Raw genomic sequence first — 20,917 nt, forward strand, 5'->3', positions numbered from 1 at the left:
GTAGAATGAGCTGTCAAGTTTTATTTATGTCACCATAATAAAGAATCCAAGACAGACATAGCATCAAGTTATTTTTATCCATTTACATAAGATCTTTAACCTTAGGATCAGTATGAATAAAATGTAGCATGCCCAAAGAATACAACTTAATGGAGATAAGAAGAGTGAGCAAACAAACTTCTCATCTAAATGTGGAGATGAATCAAAACACAACAGATATAAAACTAATAAAATTACGTGTCCAGGTGATATACAGCTCAAGTCTATGATATTACTATATACATAAAAAAGACTGATTACAAGAATTAAAGCAGGTTTCAAAGGAAAGATCCAGGCATACACAAGGCAAACTTCTAACACAGTCAATATTAAAAACAGTTTAGAAAAAAAAAAAATTTTTCACAACTCATGAAGTCCTAAACATTTCATACTAAGCATCAACAGCATTATATCCCTCCACTAAATCCAGAAGCGTGTCTGGCTTCATAATGTGTTCTCTGGAATCAGGGATTCTTGAAACAACATTCCTTGGTTTGTTCAGTCCTTCCAACAGGAGACTGCCCATCACATATGGACTCTGGAATTTACCTGTTTCACTTAGTGGAAAGATTTTTGTCATTGTCTCCATTTCAACTCACTTGGAAACGACACAAATGTCAGTGTTACTGAGTACCTGCCAGAGATCCATGATGGTTACATTTTGTGGAAATTTTAAAATAAATTCTTAATTGAGGTCTATTTTGGGCTCAAACTAAAGTTTTGACGGAAAATTTCAGAAAACAAAGGCTGGTTATTTTGACAGGTTATACTGCAAGAAACCTTCACTGAAACAGGTCATCAATTAGCCTCTTGCATGTTTTTTCCATGTATTATCTGGTATCAGTAACTGAGTAAGACCAAATTCTGAAGCAGACATATCATTCATTTCATCCAGAACAGACATTCTTATGTTCAAAGTAGAAACAGGAGTCATCTATAAAGAAGATCTGTTTAGGAAGTTGTCACATTTTCAGATTTCAGTTCTGTCCTTTTCATCCCATAAAGGACAACGTGGGTTATTTTCTGCAAATTATTTTCTTGTCCACAGATATCACTCCCTTTTCTTTAACCAACCTAGATTCTCAAAACCTTAATCAAATGTATAACTTTTTAAGATCATATTAGAACTTGCTAATACCCTAATTCTACATCTATGGTCAATTTTTTTTTTCTACTTAAATTATTGCTTTTCCTCTGAACATGATGAAAAAATGTGAATAATTTAAATAAACTAATGGACACCTACTGTGATATTTCTTGCTTTTTACTCATTTTTTAATTCAAACCTAAAAATTAGAAGCTTGTTATTAGAAGTTACTATTCAGTGACTTAGAAATCATTATTCAGTTCTAAGCAAATGGAATAACCTAAATGTTCTTGTAGGATATGAGAGATTTTAAAATGCTCACTGCTTTTTATGTTTTGTGTGTTACTCTAATACATAATGATGAACTTAAATAAAAACCACAAATTGTATATTAAAGAGCCAGGATTAGTAAGGGTGAATACGTACCTTTTTCTTATAAAGTCTGACAAATCTTTTGTTGACAAATGTCCATGTTTCATGTTGTGATAGAGGACATCAAAGCCGCCGTTCCTTTCCACTTAAAGATTAGTAACAAAAAGAAATGAGAACTGTGAATCACAAGCTAAAATAACTACAGAAAATATAGAAAAATGCATTTTAATAACAGAAATATGCATTTTAATAATTTATCAAGTTCCATGAATTCAATTCTTTCCAATGCTTCATCTTTTTACCAATTGCTGTTCATTACTTTCAATCCCTTATATGTAAAACAAACTAAAATCACCTTAGTAGCCACTACTACCCTGTGAATGACAGCTCTTTGATTAGATATTTCTAGACTATATTTAAAGCCATTTATTTTCTAGATTTCTACATGTCTTGTATTCTTTCACTTCCCATCTTATTAAACACATTCTTAATACTGCATTCCTTCTTCATTGTCCTGGGTTGAAGTATATTCTATCACCATCTTCATGAACTGTTGAAACCAGGTGAGGCAGTGCTCCTTGCCTCCCCCACTCTGGATTATCTTCTTTTAATGGGCCCATCAACACCTTTGCAACATGACTCATAGATTACCCCCTCCTGGACTATCTCCTGTTAATGGGCCCATCAGGCCTTATCACATGACTTGCCATCCCATTGTGAGATGCTCCGCCCAGAGGGAGGAACCAAACATTCCAGCCTGGATATAAGCTGAGACTCTGAGCACCAGAGCAGCGCTTACCTACTGGACTCCCAGAGGACAAGAGCTACTGCTGGATCTTCAGACCTATTATTTCTACAGGATCACCACTTCAACAGAACCACTCTGCTTGGACTGCTACCACCACAGGGTGTCAGGTTGTATTCTGTCTTTGTCAGTGTTCTTGTACTACTGCATTTATTTATTTCTTTTAATATTTTTCCCTATAAAATTATAATTCTGACTTACAATCTCCCACTGGTTTGATTTCAAACTAGTACATTCATTCCCTCATATTTTTTCTTATTTCCCATGAACTAAAATTCCCACCTCCTCAATTCTGCATACTTCATGGATATTTCTGTTTTTTGAAAAGCTGGTAAAAATCATTAACTTCTTCCTTCTCATAGGTAACTTCCCTTTGTCTATTCTCAATTTTAGTTTCAAAACATAAAACACTTTCCCATCAGTAAGGCATATCTTACAATTAAAAATAAGACACTGCCCAAAGTACTGATTAAAAAATTCAGCCAGCTTATCATCTCTGGCACCATGGTGACTTTCCCCCTGAAAAGAAGAAAGCAACAGTAAATGAAAGGAAAGTGAGGCAAGGCACAGCATAACAACACTGCTACTATAAGAGCTTTCCTGTCAAACTATCCATTCCCCTCCTACCTTCCAAAAGCTTCAGATCCATAACACTGCTGCTACTAGACACAGAAGCATACCCTGAGGAAAACTGCATGCATGTTCATGTTGGAAGGGGAAAAAAATTGAGAAACAGAATCTTGGACTTTTTACAATGGCAATTCTACATCTTCAGAGAAATATTTGGTCAGGCACGACTCAAATAATTTCTGTCCTTTTTGTTCTGGAAAAAGTTTGTGTAGCCATAAGGCACACCTGATCAAGGAAAATATACAGCTGAAAAATAAAGCTAGTAAATAAAGACCAGTGATCAAGATTACAGCAGCACCATGACCTGTGTCGACTACTAAAATGTCTAAAGTGATGGACACAGAGCTCTAATCACAGTTCATCATGACACAGAATAAATACACCATGTCTTGGGAGAGAGTGACAAGAGATGGAGAACATCACTGGCAGGACATTTCGTTCAAGTTGGAAGGAATTAGAGGGATTTGTCTTTACAAACAAACTGTGGGTCTGCTGATAAGTAAAGGTAGATACTGAGAGATGAAAGAAACAATGAGAAGAGCCAGAAATTCCATAGGAACTCCATTGACTGACACAAGGAAAAGAAAAAAAAACATGGTGGGGGGTATACATTAGAAGGGGGTCAGTATTAAGCCATTCAGGAAGTCTGTACCTCTCAAGTACCTCAGCCAATGAGGAACAAGAGAGCTAAATGCGGCCAGGAAATTAGGATAAAAAGGAGGCTGTGTCCTCTAAAAATTTGAGAGACCCCATGAGAAATGCCTATGACCTCTCCCTTTATTTGAATAAAGTAACAGGACTCCTCTATTTCCTTTTTGGACATAAACCTATGGTGTTCGTGGATTAATTTTCCTGACAATTTGGGTGTGGGAGCCCTTGAGCCTCTAAGGGAAACTTCTAGGGCAATGCCTTGGAAAAATCTGCCATAGGCTTCAGGAATGTCATATCCCTTGGGGTGAGGAAAAAGGTTCCCCCCAGGGTGCTCTGCAGCACTATGTTAATCTACCTCAGTTTTACTTTTCCCATTGGCTCGTGGACCTTGCCCACCTCTATTGTTCATATTTGTCCCCAGTTCGAGAAGGTCTCTCCTTTCCCTGTTTCTCCATTGGTTGTGGTATTGGTGGTGGTCTGCCCTTATGTCCCCTATAGGTCATTGCCCTTTGCCCTGCCCTCGTACCACCCCTGCGCTTGCAGACCATTGGCCTCTGACCCCATACTTAACCCTGGGCATTCTTTTGATCTGGGTCTTTCTGTACCTGGACCCTTTGGTGAGAATCTGCAAAATAAACTTTGCTGGAAATCTATACAGGAGGCCATTCCCATCTTTCTTTGCTGAGCTAGCCATGGTGTGTGTGTGTGGACTTGAGTGACTGCCTGTGTGCCCCCCCAAGCAGCTTCTTGAGAAAATACACATTTTGGGGAGATGTAGCAGCAACCACCATCCATCTCCACGTTACTACATTGGGAGCTCTTGTCAAGGATATTTCCACTGTTCGGGGGCGGCAGCAGTGAGCGGAGCTAAAGGCACACCATACCCAGTTTTGGGGATCAGCTCCCCTTGGTGGTGGTCAGCACTGGGCAATTGATTGGGTTCCTGAGACTGTCCAGGAGACAGATGAATGGCAGACTGGGGGGGTCCGTGAAGAGTCCACAGGGAAGGATCACTGAAAATTTCACTGGTGAGTAAAATGGGATCTTTGGGGAGCAAATCTGGGAGGGCACTCATGGAGGGTAGCACAGGTAAAATAGGACACCCATGGAGAGTTGCAAAGGTAAAGCTGGGAAGGGGCCCCAGCAAAAGGGATGAAGATCCCTTAATACTCCTGGAGAGTCCCTTGGGGAGAAATCTGACATCTTGGGACAGATTATGCATTCCCCCAGAGGTAACTATGGAGACAATGGTAGAACATTGTTATTTTGTGTGGCCAAAGTATGATTTGCCAAAGGGGCTTAAATGGCCACCTTATGAAACAGATAGACCTCATTTGTGTTGAATTATGTGGTTGTATTTAGAGGAGACTTGGAAAGGACAGATTGAAAAAGAATGTGGATTGATATGGTTGAAACAAGCAACAAGAGAGGTCTATGTGTTAAGAAAGAAGGAAGAAGAAGAAAAAGGGGAGGAAGACAAAAACAGTGATGATTGGGATGTTTTTCAGCACCTTCCCCCATCTTGTCCTCCAGTTTTGCCAGCTGACCCAGGGCCAGCTGCAGGTCCCCTGTATCCTCAACTTCCAGAGCAAAGGGATCAGGGAAATGCTGTACCTATGGCCCCACCCAAGGATAATGACAGTGAAAGGGGAGGAGGGCAGCATATCATATCACTCCCTAGAACTAGAAGAGGAACTCAGTATAGGACATCAGAAGCCCCCTGGACCCAAGAGACAGGGGTACACCAGATGCCACTATGCCAAGTTCTCTTGGAGGGTCAAGGGGGAGGGTTTGGGTTTGTAATTGCACCACTTACTACCCAGGATATAAGAGGGTTGAAAAGGGAACTACCCCCATATTTGGAAGATCCCATAGGGGTGGGGGAAAAGATAGAGGACTATTTGGAAATGTGGATTATACATGGAAGGATTGGGATTTTCTTTTGGGGATTTTGTTTGGGTCATCAGAGAAACAAATGATTTTGCAGAAAGCTTGGCAGCTGTGGGAGGATGAGCATTCACAAGCAGCAGGGGGGTCTGGACCCAATGCACCTACAGTGGATGATGCAATCCCCCAGGTGGACCCCCAGTGGGACCCAACTAATCAGGCCAGTCTGGATTGCTTCAGTGATTACTGTGCTTATTTGATTAGGGCATTTAAATCAGCAGCTCCCAGAACTAACAACATAGCTAAGGCTGTCATTAGAACAGGAAAAGCATGAAAGCTCCTCTTATTGGTTGGAGAGGATTAGGGATGCTTTGCAGAAGCGGGGGGGCATGGATCCTGAGGGGCCAGCCTTTGACACATTGCTGAAGGTACAATTTGTTACTAAATCCTGGCCCAACAAAAGGAAAGGAGTACAGAAAGAGGAAGAATGGCAAAATAAGCCTCTGAATGAATAGGTTTGAAAAGCACAGCGTATATACATGTAAGTAGGGATGAGGAAAAGGTAAAGGCAAAGATGATGGCAGAGTTTTTACAGTCTTGGAGTGTCCTAGGGTGATGTTATGATGTTTGTATCCACAATCGTCTGTTTGGTTTATGCTGGATATTACACTTTGTATCTTTAATATTGGGTCTGAGAGCAAAGGGGAGGGAGAAGCACGCAGTTTGTTTTCAGAAACCCTCCTCTGCCGGCTGGCCTTGAGTTGGAGTTAGCAACACATGGATGCGAGACGGAGATGTTTTTCTTTTTTTTCCCTCCTTTTTAGTTAGTTAGTGTAGCGAGCTGGGGGGACAAGCTTCAGTTTTTTTCTTCCTGTTTTTTTTCTTTATTTCTTTCCTTTTTCCTTTTTCACCTTCCCTTGGAACTGTTCGAATCTCTCTGGGCTGAGGACCCAGGGGAGCGCTGGGGTGCTTGCACCTGGAACCCACCAAGATCTACCCTGTGCAGCAACTTTTTCCCAGCACCAGAGGGACTGAGGACAGAGCAACCACCTACAGGAGGGGCTTCTTTTCTAAATTTGTCATCTCTCCAGAGCGGCGCAAAGTTCTTGTCATCTGGTATTGTTCAATTTATTGTGCTGGGGAGTGCTTTGCCTGTTTAATAAACAGGGTTCTTTCCACTTCTCTGTGAGGAGGTCTTTCCCAAACTGGTTGGGGGAGGGAAGGGAGGGCCCCTTAGGAGGTTTCCTCCTAAATTTGCCCTAAACCACTACATGGAGGAATAAATCGCAGGGTCCAAGGGGTCCCCCAGGACAGAAGGAACGGAGTCGGCCTCAAGGATATGGCAGAGGTATTCCCTCCTCAACATGGGAGAGCCAACCCAAATGGTGGTTGGGAAAGAATCAGTGTGCTGTCTGCAGGGCAGAGGGACACTGGAAGAAGGACTGTCCACAGAGACAGCTGGATCCTCACAAGGACGAAGTTCAGAGAATACTGGAGATGGATTGTTAAGGGTGTCAGGGGCACCCATTATACCAGGGACACACCACTCTGGAGCCCTTGTTAACTTTTAGGGTGGGTCCAGATCAAGAGAAGGTGTGTTTCCTGGTAGACACAGGGGCCTATCGATCCATTTTGAATTTTATCCCTTAGGGGAGAAAATTGTCAAAAGGATCATTGATTATTCAAGGGGTGAGTGGAAAGGATAAGCGCGTGCGTTTTATTCAACCGCTATCAGTAGATGTGGGGGTTAGGTTTGAAATGTATGAATTCCTGTTTGTCCCTAACTGTGATTGTAATTTACAGGGAAGGGATTTGATGGCTAAAGTGGGAATGCAAATTAGTATTGTGAGAAATGATACAGAGGCTAACACTGTGGTAACTTTGTGTAAAATGTCTGAGAAGGTTTATGCTGAAATAAACCCAGAAGTGTGGGCAGCCCCAGGGAAATACAGAAAACTAGACATAGAGCCTCTCCAAATTACTTTGAAGCAACCAGGACAAGTGGTGTCTAATAAGCAGTATCCTATTTCAAGGGAGGGAAGGAAGGGGTTACAGCCAGTCATTGAGTCCCTGCTAAAGGCAGGTCTTTTGGAGCCATGGATGTCTCCCTATAAAACTCTTATCCTGCCGGTTAAGAAACCATATGGGACCTACAGAATGGTGCAGGATTTAAGAACAATAAATGAAATTGTCAAGCCAATGCATCTGATAGTTCCGGATCTCTATACCATCCTGAATCAAATCCCTTCTTCACATCAGTATTATTCAGTAGTGGATTTGATGGATGCTTTCTGGGGGTGTCCGATTACAGAGGACAGTAAACAGTATTTTGCCTTTGAGTGGGAACAGGAGGAAGGAGGTAAAATGGCAAAACAATTGACATGGACAGGCCTCCCGCAGGGATATACAGCCACTAGTTTTGTTTGGGCAAGCCTTTCAGAAAATATTAAGAGAATTTACTCCACCTTCAAGAGTCAGGTCATTGCAGTACGTGGATGACTTGCTTTTATCAGGAGAACAGGAAAAGGTGTTTGAAGAGGCTACTGTGAAACTGCTTAATTTTCTTGCTAAAAAGGGAGTTGGAGGGTGTGAAAAGAAGGTAGAAAAAAAAATTAAATATTTGAGACACATTTTGACTGGAGGGTTACAGTGTATTGATCCAGAAAGAATACAAGGAATTTTACAAGTACTATTATGCCAGAAAAAGAAGGATGTAGAGCAGTTTTTAAGGTTGGTGAGGTACTACAGAGCATGAATTGAATGTTTTTCTGTTTTAGCGAGGCCTTTAAGTGACTTTTTAACCCAAGACAGTCCTAATGTTGTGGTATGGACACCAGGAGAGGAAAGCCTCAGAAATTTAAAAGACAAATTGCTTAATGTCGCAGTCTTAGCTCTTCCAAACTCAAAAGGAATTTGAGATATATATGAGTAGAAATGCACCCCACACCCAAGCAGGTGTTTCCGTATAGGGAAAGGTTTTAGACTCACCCCTTGTTGTTCTAATAAGGTAAAAAGACCTAGAAACTTCTTTCCTCTCCTGGCAATAATTGGCTCAATACCAAGACAAAAACACTGATAGGTGTCTTTAGCTGTTCCTCAGATAAGTAGATATTCTCTATTGGGCTGTTTGCCAAAGAACCCCACCCAAATCATTCAATACTTAAGGGAGAGCATGAGGCTTCTCAGTACATTTTCGGGGTGTTGTAGTGTTGCCTAGAAGGCTGACCTGAAACAGAGACTGGACAGAGCTAGAGAATAAAATAGGTATTTTTTGAAAGGCCTCCAGGATCCACCTTGAACAGGACTGTGAAACATTAATTTTGAAGAATTAAAGATTTTAGTTATACCAGATATTGTTGAAGTAAGACAGACTTCCCTTTTGATAAGCAGAAGCCAGATTTAAGGAACTGATAAATCATGAGGCCTGTCAACTTATGTTTGTGTATTCTGACTAATAAATAGGCTTCAAGAAGGACAATGAATTCATATATCAAATACTCCTGGGAAAACAGGATTCAGTTGTCACGCAACACTAAAAGGTTAAAAAGGCAAAGCGAAGAAGACTCACTTACTTCATCATTTTGAGACCCTGCCCCGTAAAAAAGACCACCAACCCATTTCAAAGAACAAACCACGCATGCTTAATAGCTTTTAGCTAATTACCATACGAAGCGGGGAATGGGATGTACTAAAGTCATGAATATACATTTGTGTTTTGGGTATTCAATACTTCTGTACATAAAAAAGACCCTGTGATCTTCTGTAGGTGCACGTGTGTTTGGGAGCTATCCCGCAGGCTGCCCGGCGTCGTCATTAAACATACACTTTCTAACTTTAAACTGTTAGAGAGTCTTTTGTCTGTCATAGTTGGATATCGGCATTAGGGGGATATTCATATTTTTTTTAATAATTCTACTGAAGCCCGACCAAGGCTGCACCCCGAGTCCACTATGAAAACATTACACCAAAAACCCGCCCGGTCATGAGGTCTTACATTTTTATCAGTTTTGGTCCGTTTGCATATTGGGGTTTAATTGTCTAATTACAGCTTCAGGTTGTGAGGTCCCATCCTTCTTGTTCCTTCCTTCAGTCTACCATTGTTTATGTTTTTCGGGCCTGAGAGTTGTCCTTGGTGTTCAGCAAAAAGGAATTTGTTTTGTCTACCTACCCTGTGAAGAAAGCTTACTGACACTTAATATGAGGCTCAAAGCTACATCCTTAGGTAACATAGAATCTGCAAATACAAAAGCTAAAGCTAAAGCTTAAGGCATCATTCTCTCCTTTAGAGGCTCAACAAGGCTTTTCCCTTGTTGAGTCTCTATTCTTATTTACAAATAAGTATTTAACAATAGTAAACAGTTAACTTTAATGAACTTTAAACAAACAGTAATAAATATTTAATAGCAGTATTGTCTGATAATGGTGCACAGTTTTTTAAGTGTGGAGAAGTTATTCAAAGCATGGTTTTGTCTGCATCAGTCTTTGCTTTTACAGTTCTTTCAGGAGCAGAAGCTCTTTTAACTTTGGAGTAGTGAATTCAGGGTCTTTTGCCAGCAATTTTGACTGCGGTGAGGGTGGTCAGCAGAATTTGGAATGGTCTCTACTTGGCTTGTAGAGGATTATTGTCTCACTACTTAATATAGACTCAATCTCTTGGTTGGAAGGAATGTGCAGGTGTGTTAAGTCATGGGTCTGGACAGCACAATGTAGGTCTGGAGTTTCTGCAAAGTAGAACTTAAAGCTATTAGATACTTCTGTAAATAAGTTTTTTTTTTTAATATGAATTTTACTTGGAATATGTGGGACCTGATTTGGTCTGCCGTATAGTATTTCATAGGGATTGATGTTATTTTTTCGCTTTGGTTGTATGCAGATTCTCAGTAAAGCTATAGGCAAGGCTTGAACTTATGTCATAGAAGTTTTTTGACAAATTTTGCTAATTTGTGTTTTGAGAGTTTTATTCATACGTTTAACTTTTTCACTTGTTTGGGGTTTATAAGGTGTATGCAAATCTCAGGTAATTCTTAAAATTTGGTTAATTTTTTTAACTACTGTTGCAACAAAGTGTGGCTTCTTATCTGATGACATCTTTAAGGGAACTTCAAACCTTGGGATTATATGTTTGAGCAAGATTTTTACTACTTTTTTAGCTGTGTTAGTGCGACAGGGGTAAGTTTTTGGCTATTCACTGAACGGGTCAACTAACACTAGAATGTATTGGTATTGTTCTTTGCGTGGTAACTGAAAAATCTATTTGCTAGTAATTTTTAGGAAGATCTCCTGCTTTAGTTACTTTTAATACTACTTTTTTTTTGTGTTAGGGTTGTTTTTATAGCAGATTTTACATTTGCTTACTACTGATTGAATAATGTCAATCATTTTTTTATTATTATTACTTTTTTTAAATGTTTCAGGTTTTCTGCTCTGAAGTGTGTGTTTTTGTGGGTTTTTGGGCTAGTTTTTGTAGGATTGGGGGTGGCACTACAACTTGGTTTTCTGGTGTAACAGCTTACTTTTTGTGATTTTAGTTTTAAGAAACTTGATTAGCTTGTGGTTTGCTTGGTTATATTTTGGGGTAAACTCTGACAAATCAATTATTTTTGTGGAATTATTACGAGAATTTTTTTTTTCTGCAATTCCTCTTGCTGCTTTGTCAGCAAGGCGGTTTTTCAATTTTGGAGTGGTTTTCTTTTTTCGGTGACTTTTGCAATGCATGATAGCTATTTTTATAGGGTTTTTTATGCTGTCTAAGAGGGCAAGTATTTGTTCAGCATGTTTGATTTGATTACCTTGAGCATTTAGAAGTCTTTTTTCTTTCTAGATGGCTTCATGGGCATGGACAACACTAAAATCATATTTAGAGTCAGTTTATATATTTTTTTTTTCTTTAGGTTTAAGGCTCTTATTAGTGCGAACAGTTTGGCTTTTTGTGATGAGACATCTGCTGGCAGGGCTTTTGCCTTGATTATTTTATCTTGCGTGGTAACAGCATAACCTGTCATTTTTTTGCTATTTTTTATAAAACTGCTCTCATCTGTAAAAAGCTCTCAATTCTGGATTTTCTAGGGGCGTGTCTTTCAGGTCAGGGTGACTGGAATATACGTCTTTAATTGTCTGTAAACAGTCATGCTCAAGCTCATTGTCAATTAAAGAGGAGGACAAAAACATGGCAGGGTTAACAACAGAAGTTGTTTTCAGGATAACATCGTCTTGTTCTAATACCAGTGCTTGATATCTAAGCATTCGGTTACTGGATAGCCAGTGCCTCCCTTTTTGTTCTAATACAGCTGCCACGGCATGGGGTACATACACTACGATGTGTCGCTTAAGAGTAAGTTTTTGGGCTTCTTGAACCAGGAGGACTGTAGCTGCTACAGCTTTCAGGCATCCTGGCCAGCCTTGGGCAACATTGTCTAGCTGTTTGGAAAAGTAGGTTACAGCCTTCTGTTGATTTTCAAGGTGCTGTGTGTTGCAAGTACTTTCAAAGCTATATTCAGTTTTTTATATGTAAAAAGTTCAAAAGGCTTAGTTAAGTCTGGTAGTCTCAGTGCTGGGGCTGACATTAGGCAGTGTTTCAGCTGTTTAAATGCGGCTTTAGTGTTTTTAGTCTATATGATGATTTTTTTTTTAGCTGCTTTTAGTGTTTTATACAGTGGTTTTACTAGCAGTCTATAATTAGCTATTTACAAGCAATACTAACTTACTATTTTCAGGAAAGCTTGCATCTCTCTCACAGTATGGGGCTCTGGGAGTCGACAGATGGCTTCTTCCTGTTCTTTGCTGAGCCATTGGTGTTTGCGGAAGATCTTAAGCTTCAAGTAAATTATGGTTTCTTTGGCAATTTGTGTTTTGTCTTTAGAAACTTTGTACTTAGTTTTAAGAAGTTTAATAAACTTACAGTGTTTAATGCAATCATTTCTAGTTTTGGTTGCAATCAGGATGTCATTTACATATTGAAGGAAAATTCCTTCTGGCTCTTGTTTTTTCTAGTTTTCTAATTTTTTTGCTAGTTGGCTTTTAAATTTTGTTGGACTATTGTGGAAACCTTGGGGTAAAACTGTCTAAGTGAGCTGAGTTTTTTTCTTTGTCTCAGGATTTTCTTACTCAAAAGCAAAGAGTTCTTGGTTGTCTTTATGCATAGGAATGCAGAAAAAGGCATTTTTTAGATTTACAAGAGTAAACTATCTTAATTCATCTGTCAGTCTGGTCAGAAGGGTGTATGGGTTAGCTACCACTGGGTGTATGCTTTTAGTAATTTTGTTAATTGCTCTTAAATCTTGTACTAATTGATAACTTGCTATCTGCTTTTTTAAGTGCTAAAATTGGGGTGTTGAATTTGGACTCACATTGCAGTAATAAACTATGTTGCAGGAATTTTTTAATTACAGGTGTTAATCTTTTACGATTTTTTTATTTTAAAGGGTATTGTTTTAGCCTTACTGGTGTGGCTTCTGGTTTGAGTGCAATACTCACTGGTTCTGCTCGTTTGGATCTTCTTTGGATATCACTGGCCCATACTATTGGATCTACTACATTTTTAACTTCAGTTGGGATTTCATCAAATCTTTCTTGTATAAAAAGTGCAGCAACTTGGACAAATTTAGATTCAGGAATTATAACCTGTACACTTTTTTTGTATTATTTAATCTTTGCTTCCAATTTCTCTAGCAAGTTTTTTCTTAGTAATGGCTGAGGGGAGTTAGGCATGTAAAGAAATTGGTGGGTTACTCAGTGCTTCTTCAGCTTAAATTTTAAGGGTTGAAAGAAAGGTTGTGTCTCGGCTACATTGATAGCCTTAACTTGTACAGTATTATGACTCATTTTTTTTCCTAAGGCATTTAACACAGAATAGGCAGCTCTAGTATTTACTAGAAATTTAATGTCTTGTTTCTCCAGCTTAGCTACAACCAAAGGTTCTGCTGGTGAAGAAACCTTCGGTCTTTGTTACTTAGAACTTGAGTCGAGTTTTGCACCACTGCAAGTTGGGGAACTGGGGATTGTTTTTTTAATGCTGGACTCTTTTTTTTTAATGTCTCTATTTTTTGCAGTATGCACATTGGTCTTTCTCTGTAGGGGAAGTTTTCTTCGATGGTTTCTTTTGAGTTGTTTTTTTACTAGGATGGGTTTTAACCTTTTTATGCAAACAGCGCTACTTTATTTGGAATTTTTTTTTTCTCTACAGTAGTTTTCTACTGCTCTAACTCGATAAGGGAGTATGGAACTTTTACGTACATTGGTCTTTGGTTACTGACAGCTTGCCTCAATGGAGCTTGCAAAATTGGTTTTGTCTTTTTTGTCTTGGTACGTTTGGCAATTGGACTACGTTTTCTGATAGTTCGTCTTGCTATTTTGCTTTTTCTTCGCCTGCCTGAGGCAGGAATCTGATCAAACTCATCTTTTTCTTTGGTATTCGTCTCATCTTCTCCTCTGGAGCTGTCTGACTGTTGTTTTTGTTGCAGCTGTAGCATATAATCTGCTTCGCCTAGTCTTGATTACAGGAAGGGCCATACAGGATTTACAACGCCGCTGCTCCTGGGCTGTGCGCCCGCGTGCCTCTATGACTTCATCTGAGGCAGCTCCCTGGCATTCGGGGTTGCTATGGAAACTCACAGGCTTGGGAGCAGAGGAAGAACTACTCCTCCCATGGAGGGTTTTTTCTTCGCTTCTTTTGTAGAAAGCCTTGCCTTCCGGCTCTTCTTCTTCCTCTGGGGGTGGTGCCGTAGGCTGCACACGCTGGCGGTCCTCTCTTCTCTCTTCTTTCACTGGTTTAGAGCTTACTAAGGACACGTTCCACCTTGCCCTTTTTTTTTCTGGTGGCTGTGGCACCGAGCTGGGCGGGAGTGGTGGCTGGGGAGGGGAAGGGGGCTAACTCAGCTAGAGGCTGCAGCAGCAGCGGCCTGTCTACTTTGACTACAGGCTGCGGTGGGGGTGGGGGGGCGGCCCTATCGGGACCGGTGGCAGTAGCCGCCAAAGCCCATCCCCTCCCACCTGTTGTGACGTGGACGATGACGGTGCCGGCGGGGGAAGGATTGAGGGTGGCGGGGCCGGCACCACCAGAAGTGGCCCTGGCAGGGGCGGGACTAGGGGTGGAGGAGCCCCCGGGGGTGGCGGGGCTCTGCTCAGACTCGGGCTCCCCCTCAGATTAGGGGCTATGAGGTCAAACCGCTTTTTTCTTTTCTACATTTACTATTTTGGATTAAGTCATTATCTTTAGTACTTTTTTTTTGTTTTTTCTTTAAGACGAATATGTGTCCCTTTTCCTCTGGCTGTTGGCGACAAGCTAATATTATAAAAAGCTTTGCATATTCTAGCTCATCGAAGTATTGATCTTTGGGTACGCCGGAGATTAAACTTGATATTAATTTCTTATCAAGACTCCCAAATGCAGGCCATTTCTGGTTATCATCTAGTTCATAAGTCGGCCAGATTTTTTCTGAGAGTCTAGTGATTTTAGATTTAAAGAACAAGGAATCCCTCCCAGTCAGATCAGTTCAGTTTCTTAAAACTAGTGCCAAGGGGCTATCTCTTGGGATGTTATTATTACAACATTCACAGGAAAATGCACACCCCATACCTCAGCAGTTATGAGTGGAAAAATAATTAGGAGCTCAAGGCAGGGACCCACTCTCTGCCGCTGCTGGCCTCATGCCCGCAGCACCCAAATCTAACTCCAAGGCAAGGACTCACTCTCTGCGCCGCTGCTGGTCTCACGCTCACAGCACCCAGATCCAACTCCAAGGCAGGGATTCACTCCGTGCGCTGCTGCCGGCCTCACGCCCACAGTACTGTTACAAATGGCAGGAGACACAGTTTCCTCCTTTAAATACCTTTATTAATAAACAGGGTCTCGAGGGGTGGCCTATGCCGCTGCTGCTCCCTTTCGTCCACACCACTGAGGAGGAGGTGCAATCCACTTTGCTGCCCGTGCTGCAAAGTGGGAGTTCTTGCCTCGCGGGGGTTCCAAAGAACTCTTCTTGGCTCATGGAGTCCAGGGGTGTCTTGCTCTTTAAGTACTTTGTAAGTTATGGTGAGATACAAAAGCTTATGAAAACCCTCGGCATAAATACCCTTGTGTATGGTTAGTCCAGTGCTGTCTTTGGCAGATTTAAACTTTGAGTTGGCTCGTTTTGGCTAGGGGCTCTTGGTGTTGATATGGTCCCATCATGCAGCTGGGCTCTTTTAATTCCCATAAGGGTGGCAGCAGCAGCCTGACTGACAGGCCGGTTGTCAGCAGGAAGTAGGAAGAGGATCAGACAGGAAGTGGAGCAAGCAGGGAACAAGCCAATGGGACAGGCTGGGTGCAGGCAGGGTGCAGGCAGGTAAAGCAGCAGCAGAAATGGAGAGCGGTGATGCCAGGGAGCGGTGATGCCAGGGAGCAGCAACGGCTTGACTTGATGGAAAGGCTAAGTGGGATTTTGGGGTAAGGGATACAGAGTGGACAAAACTGCCAAACAGCATTATAACACTTGAACTAAATTTAACAAAACATTACAACTCTATAACCAACAACTTATAACTTCATCACAATTCTTATTTATCACAGTACTAAGATCTAACTTCAAGGCAGGGACTCAGTCCCTGCGCTACTGCTGACCTCACGCCAACAGCACCCAGATGTTAAACAGAATACCTTCTTATTTAATTACTCACGTGCCTCTGTCAGGTCCACAGAGCTTTGGATTCTTGGGCTCTGATACCTCCTAGGCCACAGCTGGGGCCACCACTCTCTCAGGGTACCGGCAGGGGCTGGGTGTTCTTGTAGTCCAGGGGGGTTTTTCAGATGCCTCACTGTCCCAGCGGAGTCGCCAGAAACTGTTGCCTAGAAGGCTGACCTGAAACAGAGACTGGACAGAGCTAGAGAATAAAATACGTATTTATTGAAAGGCCTCCAGGATCCACCTTGAACAGGACTGAAGCCCAACCAAAGCTGCACCCCGAGTCCACTACAAAACACTACACCAAGAAGTCCGCCCGATCATGAGGTCTTACATTTTTATCAGTTTTGGTCCATTTGCATATTGGGGTTTAATTGTCCAATTACAGCTTCAGGTTGTGAGGTCCCATCCTTCTTGTTCCTTCCTTCAGTCCACCATTGTTTATGTTTTTCGAGCTTGTGAGTTGTCCTTGGTGTTCAGCAAAAAGGGATTTGTTTTGTCTACTTACCCTGTGAAGAAAGCTTACTAACACTTAATATGAGGCTCAAAGCTACGTCCCTAGGTAACATAGAATCTGCAAATACGAAAGCTAAAGCTAAAGCTAAAGCTTAAGGCATCAGTAGCAGGTGTGGGAACTGTCCCTACAATGTGTTTGGCTTTGTTCTTTGTTTTTGTATTATTTTCTTCTTTTATTAAAACCTTTTTTCTTTTTCAATACATACTTGACCATGCCGTCTCGGTAGTTATTTAAGCCGTTTTCTGTGGTGTGCTGGACACCCTCAGAAGTATTGAACCCTCGCAGAGCTTATTACACCTGGCTCTTTGAGAAATTAAATACATGACACCCAAACAAGGACCTGTCATATTGACAGGATCTGTTCAGGTTTTTTTTTTTTTTTGGTAGACTTGCCCTCTGTCTACGTAGGCCTTTTTTGCCCTTGGTTTTTCATTTTTCAAAGCGAGCTCGTGGTGGTTTTTGGTGGTGAAAAAACCACATTTGTGGGACTGACAGCCGAAGAGGGGGTTATCAGTCCAAGCTCCCATGACCAGTGGAAGGGAGTGTTTGCTGGACACGGCTTCCTAGGACGTGAAGTGAGTCTAAAGGACGGATTTTCCTCTACAGAGAGAGGAACGCCACGTCTGGCAGCACTGAGACAGCAGACAGAAAATCCACATACCAGAGGAAGCTGGGGACAAACCAAGGGGCCTGGGATACCACAGAAAGCTGAATTTGGTGAGTGAAATGGGGACCCAGCTGTCAGTAGCTAACCGAGACATCTTTTTTAATTTGAATTATAGATTAGAAATTCAAGACTTTAAGTTTGATAAGAAACAGCTTAAAAGGCTTATAAAATGGATCTATAAAAAGTTTCCGAACATTACTGCAGCTGAAGCTTTCACAGCAGAATTTTGGGACACAGTAAGATTGAAGCTATATAATCTGGAGAAAAAGGAAAAATCTACTTTAAAATTACGACCCATCTTTAAGACTGTTTTAGACTTCACAACATCAGAAAGAGAAAGATTCGGCAGTGCAAATCTAAATGTACCTCAAACTGCGGAGAGAGACACTGGGCGCAGCACTTCTAAGTGTGGCAGTAAAAAAGGAGCCAGGAAAATTAGTTTCAAAACAGCTCCAGCCCGGGTTAGAAGTGAAGATGAAAACGAGTATACTGATTCTCCAAGTCCCAAATGTGATATATGTCATGGAATTAATTCGTGTTTTATTGGGATATACTCTATATGAAATCATCTTAAGTTTGAATAAAAGGATTCCAGGAATTGGACTGCCTCTGCCAAGAACAAGGGAAGTGGCCCATTCTCAAGAGAAAGAGGGGTGGCACCGAGAGGAGATAAGACTTCCCTAGATAAGCCCAGTGATCAGCAGCCACGACTCGGTGACCAACACCTGATATTAGTCTTATCTATCTCATCAAGGATGTGCATCCAAATACAAGATTCCCGCAAACCTAAACAAAGGTCCATTCCTCCCCTGAAAACTGTTCATCAGGACAGCAGCAAGAAAAAGAAACCGAATGAATATGCAAAAAGAACGAGAGAGACAAAAGGGGATGAGGCAATCCACTGTACAAACCAAAAACTGTATAAAAGCAGACCCTGCAAAGACCGAAATTGTGAACTGGAGGGGTTTGGTGCGACAGAGACCAGATCTTTGGTTCATCCAGCCCCGATCCTGGGATCGGAGCTGTATTTTGCTTGTGGCTTTATCGGGGTTTTTTTAATCACCAATTTTGTAATAAAGTCTTTATAAAATTGGCTGATCATTTATAACACCAAAGAAATCCATTCTGATGAAACCCCAAGAGGCAGGTGTGGGGTGCCTCCAAGTGCTCCCCCCACCCCCCTCCTTCTCCCAGTACAGGAACTCAGCCAGCACTGGCCTTGCGAGCAAAGGTCCTGTCCCTCCCACCCCCCCATCCCCTCGGTCTCCTTCTGGTGGTGGATTCAGGCGATCCAAGTCCGTAAATTTTGGGCACACGAGTTTTAAACACCACACCAAAACCGCAGTCTCAGAGAACAAAGGCAAACGTGGCTGTCGCCATGTTGCTGAGGCACGGGACAAAGCCCTTCATGGGCAGGCTCTGTCCAGCCCGACTTTGCGGCATGTCTATTTGGAAACGTCACTCAGTTCCTCCCACTGCAGCCCAGGACACTCCCCTGCAGTGGGCGGTACCCGATCCCAGCCCCACCCTTTGTTACTGCCCGCAGCCCAGAATGGCACATCCATGCTGTGAAGTCTGTGAAAACCGGAACTGACATCCCGGAAATTCCCTCCCCTCCAAGATGGCGGGTTCCATTGATGCCTTAAGCTTTAGCTTTAGCTTTCGTATTTGCAGATTCTATGTTACCTAGGGACGTAGCTTTGAGCCTCATATTAAGTGTCAGTAAGCTTTCTTCATAGCGTAGGTAGACAAAACAAATTCCTTTTTGCTGAACACCAAGGATAACTCTCAGGCCCGAAAAACAATGGTAGACTGAAGGAAGGAACAAGATGGATGGGACCTCACAACCTGAAGCTGTAATTGGACAATTAAACCCCAATATGCAAATGGACCAAAACTGATAAAAATGTAAGACCTCATGACCGGGTGGGTTTTTGGTGTAATGTTTTCGTAGTGAACTCAGGGTGCAGCCTTGGTCGGGCTTCAGTCCTGTTCAAGGTGGATCCTGGAGGCCTTTCAATAAATACGTATTTTATTCTCTAGCTCTGTCCAGTCTCTGTTTCAGGTCAGCCTTCTAGGCAACACCATTCTGGGAAAAAATAAAACAAATTCCAATATAAAATTGGAGTATTACCCACATGTTCTGCAACCCCTCCGATGATTTGGAGGATGAGTTTCATTCATCAGTCAGCACAGATCCCTAGAAAAATATAAGGAAAGACATGGCACAGGACGGGGAGTGGGAAATCCTTTCAAAACTCAAAGCCTTTCCAGTTCAATACAATAGAGCAGGAGTAAATCCGCAGTAGGAGCAAATAAGCTTCTCAGAAATAGAAGAACTCTGCAAAACTGCAGTTATATGGGAGGGTGTCTGCTTTTTTTAGGGGTTTATTACAAGCCACCTTTGCTGCCAATGTACTAACATCTCACGATCTACAGCAAATAATCACATCTCTCCTGTCTCCTACTGAATATTCTCTGTGGGAATTAGCATGGAAGCATGCTTTAAATCAGCTTAAAAGAGACTATGCAGCAAACCCAGCGACTGTAGCCTTAACGCTTGAGCAGCTTGTGGGAGAGGTAGTGAATATAGATCCACAAAGGCAAGTGCAAACCCTTAAAAGGCCAGTTCTAAATGATAACAAAGAAATGGCAAAGACAGCATTGTTACAGGTACCTGATGGCAATAAGCCTGATTTGGATTTCTCTGAAGTAAAGCAAGGTCCTGATGAACTGTATATCAAGTTTCTGGACCATTTAAAATTGGCTTTGGACAAACAGGTGGCTTTGGAGCAGGCACGAGAGAAGTTATTAAAACACTTTGCAATTGCTAATGCTAATGCAAGCTGCAAAAAGATATTGCGCATGTTGCCCCAAGATCCAGAGCTGACTATAGCTCAGCTAGTGGAAGCATGTAACCATTTAAATACTCCTGAACATGCAGCAGCCCTCCAAGTGGAAGTACTAGCCAATGCTATCACAACAGCACAAGAGAACACCTTAAAACAGCAAGAGAAAGCTGTAGAAATTCAGGCACAGACCCTAGCAGAGGGTCTTACTGCATTTAAAGGAGTCAGAAAAGCAGCAGAGCCAAAAAGATACTTGCCATTCTTGTGGGAAAACAGGACATATTAAAAGGAATTGTCCAAACCTTCAGAGGAAGCCACCCTTAAAACACTGTGATTGTAAGAATCATTTTCAAAATGTTAACAGTTCTCGTCCAGCACAGGATTTCAGAAGGCAGAATTCAGGAAACAGGCAGAGGAACGCAAGGCAGTGGAACGCTCAGACACAAGAAACCCTGTCGTATATGCCAGAAAACACCTCAGACCACCAGGTCCACAACTGCAGCAGCTCATATCCAAATTACCAGTCACAATGCCCCCAGGTACCAGTTTGGAGCTGTGAACAGCCCAACCAGCAATGCTGACAAATTGTGTTCACCATACAATTTCAACAGGACAGTTAGGCCCTGAACCACAACCCTGTGAATTCTTAATAATGGGAGGGAGCAGAGCTAATGCTGAAGGTTTCTATGTTCTCCCCACAGTGCTGTCTGTAACATCTTCACAAGAGATCACTGTTTTAGCGATATGTCCTGATCCCC

At 41.8% G+C, this 20,917-nt stretch overlaps 1 pseudogene; it reads right to left on the reverse strand.

Annotated features, from left to right (window-relative positions):
• Positions 1-20,917, reverse strand: part of LOC136302580 (F-BAR domain only protein 2-like) — a 188,868-nt pseudogene that overhangs the window by 147,609 nt on the left and 20,342 nt on the right.

Source organism: Chamaea fasciata, unplaced genomic scaffold (assembly GCF_029207755.1).
Source record: "Chamaea fasciata isolate MVZ Bird 193981 ecotype frontalis unplaced genomic scaffold, bChaFas1.0.hap1 SCAF_29, whole genome shotgun sequence".
NCBI classification, from domain to species: Eukaryota; Metazoa; Chordata; class Aves; order Passeriformes; family Sylviidae; genus Chamaea; species Chamaea fasciata.